Source organism: Lipophrys pholis (assembly GCF_963383615.2).
Source record: "Lipophrys pholis genome assembly, chromosome: 17".
Classification (NCBI taxonomy): domain Eukaryota; kingdom Metazoa; phylum Chordata; class Actinopteri; order Blenniiformes; family Blenniidae; genus Lipophrys; species Lipophrys pholis.
This window is the reverse complement of record NC_137643.1, coordinates 24,165,169-24,171,865: the sequence shown is the minus strand read 5'-3', so window position 1 is coordinate 24,171,865 and position 6,697 is coordinate 24,165,169. Positions and strand designations below refer to the sequence as shown.

The following is a 6,697-nucleotide window of genomic DNA, read 5'->3' as shown; positions in this document are numbered from 1 at the left end:
ACCAGTTTTATGTAAAACCTGTGTAACCGAAGTTTTAAATATAAAGATACAAAAACTTTGATTTACACTTCAATGTTTCTGCAACATTTGTAACAAAATTGCTCCTTAAAATCTACACATTTCACAATAAAACTCAAGAATCAAGTAGTGCAGAACAATAACTGGAGTGAAGAACTCCCTTAGAACATCCAGTTCTACCAGATCAGTGTTGGACAGACGCGGTTCCTCCTGCGAGAACAAACTGGATCGTCATGAAACAAATTGGTGTGGTGATATTTCTTTCAGTAAAAAGTCTGAAACAGCAGTTATTCCTTTTAAACTTTTAATTGGTGCTTATAACAGAACAAGGTTCCAATATTCTGCATTCATCTTGAAAAACATTGCCCTTCTTCCAATCCAGGATTCAACCTCTTCCTGCGCCAACCCCTCCAAAATAAAGTCTGGAGCCCGTCCAGCACCAGACACACTGATCACGTGATGCAGGTCAGTAGCGGCTCGGCCTGGTCAGACGACCTGCAGGCGTTTCTCCGGTTGTTCAAACTCTCCGTCTCTCCACTGTTCTGATCAGACACGTCTTTCAGGTGGATTTCTTCGACTACTCTCCAGCTCCAACACGCTCCACTATCCCCCTGAAGGCGGCGTGAAGATCCAGTCAGTCGTTCGTCCTCCAGGAATAACATGCAAATACATTTACAATTTCACAAAAGGACCAATACACTGAAACTATAGAAACATTTATATGAACCGACTCTGCATGTGGATAAAACTGGGCTCTGTTACACCATGACGTCAAGTTGTGTACATGTACTTTATCACTCAAGTACTAGAACCTTTAAACTAGTCATTTATGAATTTCCTGGCCTGAAATATGCATTATAATCAGAACTGGGATCAGTTCCCCCACATTAGTTGTTCCAACTTCCAAAATGAAGAAGAGGGGTTCTTTCAGACCCGATGTTCCCTGCAGGACCTCCCAGCTCCAGGCTGCAGACGCCTGCAGGGGTTTCATTTCTGGTCAAGTCCACAGCAAGTCAGGAACGGGGAACCCTGCAAGCCTTGGTATATGACCAACCCACCCACCCACCCCCCCACACACACACACTTTACTCACAGTGAGAAGACGCCTGCAGATCTCAGTCTTCAGTGTCTGAAACAAAAAGGTTGGTGGTTTCAAGACTTTTCTGGATCATAGGTGAACATGGATCTGGTCTCATCGCCTCCAGAGAACAAAGACTGAATGTCTCAACAGATCTACCAGGACTCCAAACACAAAGCCTGGAGACCAACGATGCCACCTGTTCAACTTGCTGTCGCACTGACATTTAAACAGAACAGCTGGAGGAGCAGCAGTCTGCAGATACCACACAGTGCTGGACCGGACCCACAGTGCCAGACCGGACCGGGTCGTGATGGAGACTCACCTCAGAATCCTGCTCTTCTTCTCAGCTCCTCCTGAAGACGTGGAATCTCCTCCTGAGCCAAACATCTTGATTCATTAAGGCTTGTTTCTTCTGGAGCTGCACTCTGCAGCCCGGCCAAACAACGCCGATTCATGGCAACACAGTTTTTGTCCGATCATCCACACGGCGCAGCATTTTAGCAGGCTGAAATATATAAATGTGTTATTATATATAAATAAATAAAAACAAACATAGGCCCCAGAGTGGGGAGATTCTGAAACGCCGGCTCTACTTTAAGGCAGAGGGCAAAGACTCACATCCAGGGAATAAGACCCCCCACCCCCATGAACCAGCAAAGCGAACTCCATGCTCCAGGTGGCGCTGCAGAAGGTACTGATATTAACAGGTGACTTGCTGGATTTCTCCGGTACCAGAAGCATAGACCCAGAAGACTAACAGTTACATTAGTCTATAGGAGCGAATCCAAGTCTATAGTTCTATGTTCTTAGTGTTTTGTGGTGTATTTGGTGAGTCAGAGCGCCCCTAAAGGCCAGGCATATGTACTACACGCCCTGAGCAGCAACAGAAGCCATTTTGTTTTGGAATGTCGAGGAGAAAACGTCACTTTGGCTCGTGTCGACGAGGCCAACAATTACTGAAATATCAGACTGCGAAGGACTCAATTTGTCGATCCACTGTACGTTCCCGATCCGCATGTCAGCCAGGTGAAGTTGCTGTCCAATATTGAAACATGCCAATGGAGCAGGAGGGAGTGGGGACAAGAGAAGCGCCCCCCACCGCATGCAAAACAAAGAACCATTCATTTCAACGGTTCATTCCAGACGACTAGTTTCTCCTAGTTAACCTCCAGCAGAGGTCTGCGAGCAGCCGCTCTGGTTCCTCACTGATGTTCTGCAGTTTTATCCCAGCAGGCTCATGGCAGAGAACATGTGGGTAAAGCGAAACTACAGCTTTGCTCTGAGGCGTTTTTCCAACGACGCGACCCTACAGTAGAAGGTCTGTCAGGATACACCTCAGACTGGAACGTCCCTCCACTCCAACTCACCTGGAGCCCCCGAGGTCCCGCCTCCTCAGGTCCACATTCAGACTCATGCAGCTTCATACACCTGAAGACAGAAGATTGAAGAAACACCTCAATATGGATCCTGAGGGGGTGTTCATTAAACAAGATTACACCATATTGGAGACACCAGATGTCTCACACGCACGCTTTACTCACAGTGAGAAGACGCCTGCAGATCTCAGTCTTCAGTGTCTGAAACAAAAAGGTTGGTGGTTTCAAGACTTTTCTGGATCACAGGTGAACATGGATCTGGTCTCATCACCTCCAGAGAACAAAGACTGAATGTCTCAACAGATCTACCAGGACTCCAAACACACAGCCTGGAGACCAACGATGCCACCTGTTCAACTTGCTGTCGCACTGACTTTTGAACAGAACAGCTGGAGGAGCAGCAGCCTGCAGATACCACACAGTGCTGGACCGGACAGGACCGGACCCACATAGTGCCGGACGGACCTGGACCACACAGTGCTGTCCGAGCTGCACAGCTTCACCAGGAGGTCCAGGGCATCAGTATCAGAGCCTGGTTCAGCTCATTCTTACCTTCATGACTTGGGCCGGTGCAGAAGAACCTGAAGAGAAAGAACACGAGTGAAGACCTGGAGCAGCACTGGGCCGGAGGCCAGCAACCTGCCGCTCATTCAGACGGGCTGCTGTCACTCACACATCAGAGCAGTTGAACATTGAGCAAATCATCATCATGGTCACACTCGATCACAGCATGTTCACACACATCAGCTCCATGGAGGACCCAGCCCCGACCCGATGACGCCACCAAAATATATTTTATACAGTCCAATAAAGTTGACCTGATCCCATAAGACATGTTTAGCCTCCAACATGGAGAACGCCGCTCCAGCTAATGTTTCAACCATTTCTGCGTCCACGAGTTGAGTCACGTCAGGTCTCAGGTGGTCCTCCATGTGAGGAGACATCGGAAGCTGCATGGTGATGCCAAGTGTTTAAAAGGCTGTAGTGAACTGTAGGAGGACTTACCACGTTAGCCTGGGCTCACACGGCTCACCTGATGAACAGAAACAAGAGTTGAAATTAACTGCTTCAACAGGTGACAGTTCCCTTCAGTAACACTGCTGCAGAACGTTCACAGCAGTGGGTTGCAAGAGAACAGTTACTGTGTGCACTGTGTGAGCTGGCTGGTCCACGGGACAGGATCACTGCCGACACTGTGCCAAACAGCCGGCGACTGCTAAAGGCCGTTTTATGCTTGATGAGTCAGCGAGCGCCATGTGGCCAAATTACATCACTCCAGTAGCCACGCCCCTCCGTGAGCCACTGTTCAGGCAGACCTCTTCCTCTTCGACCAAGTCTACTGCTTCTGCTCCAATTTAATACCGAGGTAGAATCGTGTTTGTGATGCGCTGCCCCCTGCAGTTTGGGAGCGGGAGCTGCATGCATTATAAATTACAGTTCTCTCATGCCGATTCCACACGTCACGCCCGTGTCAAGCATTCAACAGCTTCAGCAGTCACCGTTATCCATCAGGAACAAACAAGTACTTATAGTCCTCTTTACACGTGAACCAACAAACTGCTGGAGGTCACCAGATGGTTTGACCAGGAGTCTGGTTGTTAATCCTTAATGTCTGCAGTGAAGATACTTTTATGAAACTCTGAAAAACTAACCTTGTGCACCAAAAAAAAAGGCCTGGGCATCTCTTCACCACGCAATGAAGTCCAACCCTGCAAAAGAACCAACAGGGCATCGTCAACATGTGCATGCTCCATTAAAACCAGCCGGTACGAGGACGAGACGCAGCCGGCGGAAACATCTGTCCCAGGTCTCATTGTCACCGTTCAGCCACCATCAGAACTGAGGTGAAAGCAAAACCTGGCCTTATGTGGCCACTGCAGCCCCAGGATCAGCCCACCACACCGGGGAAGCTCCTCCAGGCTGCACCGTGGCTCCGTCCTCCACCACGGGAGAAGACCTATCCAATATGGCCGCCGATTGTAAAGTTTTTATTAACAGGCCTGTAGTCGTGTGAACCTGGAGGACGGTCCCGGAGTACTAAACCGCAGCGTGGGTCTGTGATTCCACTTTCATTCAGTCTCACAGTCTGATGGTCACTTTACAGCTGGACCTCCTGGTAGCATCAAGCTAACGAGCAGCTAACATGCGGTCGACATGCTTCACAAGACTCCAGTCAAACCCTGAACTGAAGCGACATGCACGGAAACAGAGCTGCACGGAGTGGTATCTGTTAAAGCAGATCGATCTATCGGTTGATTGATTGATCCTCACCCTCTCTGATTTGTGGCACCACATCTTTCCATGCGTCTGGCGGCGGTAAAAAGGAAGTGGCTCCGGGCTCACGCGGTATTTATACGGGGCTGCACGACAGCTCCGCTCTCTTTACGACCACAGGGGCTGCCTTCATGGACACTCGGAAATCAGGGAACTTTGCAGAGATGATCATCCCTCCATCCACCATCGATTTATCCATCCATTCTCCATTCATTCATCATCCATTTATCCACCCCTCCATTCTTCTAGCATCCATCCATCTGACAGAGGACACAGTGTCTACTTTCAAGGCTAGTCCTTCTGCCTTTTCTACTTAATGCTTTCAGTCAGGACTGGTTCTATGGAATCACAGGAGTGCCAAAATTAAAAGGAAATAAATGTTGGAATATAAAGTGAATCATTAATACAAAAAGTATACAAAGAGAGACATATTCTTTTTCTATCTTGTCTATGATTATTCCATTTTGTCAATGCTTGTCCTGTTTTATCTTTGTCATTTCCATTTGCTTTTTGTCATTGTATTTACTGGACGAGTCAAGCGTCTGGGAAAGACAAAAGCAATACAAAGCAAATCAGCGAAGGATGTGGGGGGTCTCTCTGTTCAGGGGGACTAGTCCATACCTGATCACACCATTCCTGCTTGCAGCGGCTATGTAGTAGCAGGAAGTAGACGCATATGCAGATTTATTTGAAGTAAAAGAGGGAAAGTTAAATATGACGGACGTGGACGAGTTGAGAAGAGGCTACTACATAGCCACTGTACGCCGGCCTTAGTCATACAGCGAATATATGTTTCCTCTCAAGTCCCAAATGTCGTCTCTCGTTCATCGGTAAACCCAGAAATATAAATACGAGGACGAGTGGACACGCCCACATTACACCAAATACCAACATAAGATTCTTAATTAAGAAATTATATTTACAATATCGTACAAGAAATAAGAAATGTGTTAAAGGAAAAATAAATTAAATACTTCAAATGTATTCCTAATGCAACAAGAAATTGCTCAACATGACGTCCTTCCAGCAGGAATGGTGTGATCAGGTATGGACTAGTCCCCCTTATTAGAAAGACCCCCCACAGCCCTCGCTGATTTGCTTTGTATTGCTTTTGTCTTTTCCAGACGCTTGACTCGTCTAGTAAATACAATGACAAAAAGCAAATGGAAAAGACAAAGACAAAACAGGACAAGCATTGACAAAATGGAATAAACAAAGACATATGACTACCTTTGTATATTTTTTGTATTATTGATTCTCTTTATATTTCCACATTTATTTTCTTTTAATTTTGGCACTCCTGTGATTCCATATGGTTTAGGCCATGCTGGACCAGTATCCATCCATCCATCCATCCATTCGATTGAATTGAAATCAACTTCATTTATTTAACATCGACGACAAAGTCATTTCAATGCACTTTTATAGAGAAAACCCAACATGAGTGAGCATAATCGACAGGGCTAGTAACCCATAACCCTAACCCAAGTAAAAACTCCCCTTTTCAACAAGAAGAACCCTGCAGAACCAGAGTCAGGGGTGGCCTCTTTCTGCGGGGGGGGGGGGGGGTATAGAAATGGTGAATCAAAGCAAATTTCTTGGGAGTAATATTCAATGACAGAATGAGCTGGAAACCTCTAGTATAACACGCTGAAAACAAACTATAAACATCTCAGTCCTGGTCAAAGCTGAAGACATGCATCAGAAATTACTGAACAATTCACTGGTTTTTAATCTTATTTAACTACTCAAATACTTGGAAAGTTAGTGGAAAAAAAGTTCACGACACCCTGAGGCTTGTGGTACCAACCGTGGAGTAAAACTATGGAACAAATTCTGTGTGGAGATTAAACATTTATCAAACTTAATTCAGTTCAAGACCCATCCAATATGGCCGATTGAGGTGTCACGTTGATTGATGAGTTGTAACTTCGTATAAAATTGTAAC

At 46.3% G+C, this 6,697-nt stretch overlaps 1 long non-coding RNA gene across 1 annotated transcript; it reads right to left on the bottom strand.

Moving 5' to 3' along the window:
- Positions 1-316: 316 nt before the first annotated feature.
- LOC308122380 lies at positions 317-4,800 on the bottom strand. The gene is made up of 9 exons (XR_013936139.1): positions 4,747-4,800; positions 4,128-4,184; positions 3,481-3,508; positions 3,028-3,056; positions 2,641-2,676; positions 2,467-2,527; positions 1,422-1,604; positions 1,112-1,147; positions 317-665 (listed from the first exon to the last, which is right to left on the bottom strand). It is a non-coding gene; the product is annotated as an uncharacterized lncRNA (long non-coding RNA).
- Between the last annotated feature and the right edge of the window lie 1,897 nt (positions 4,801-6,697).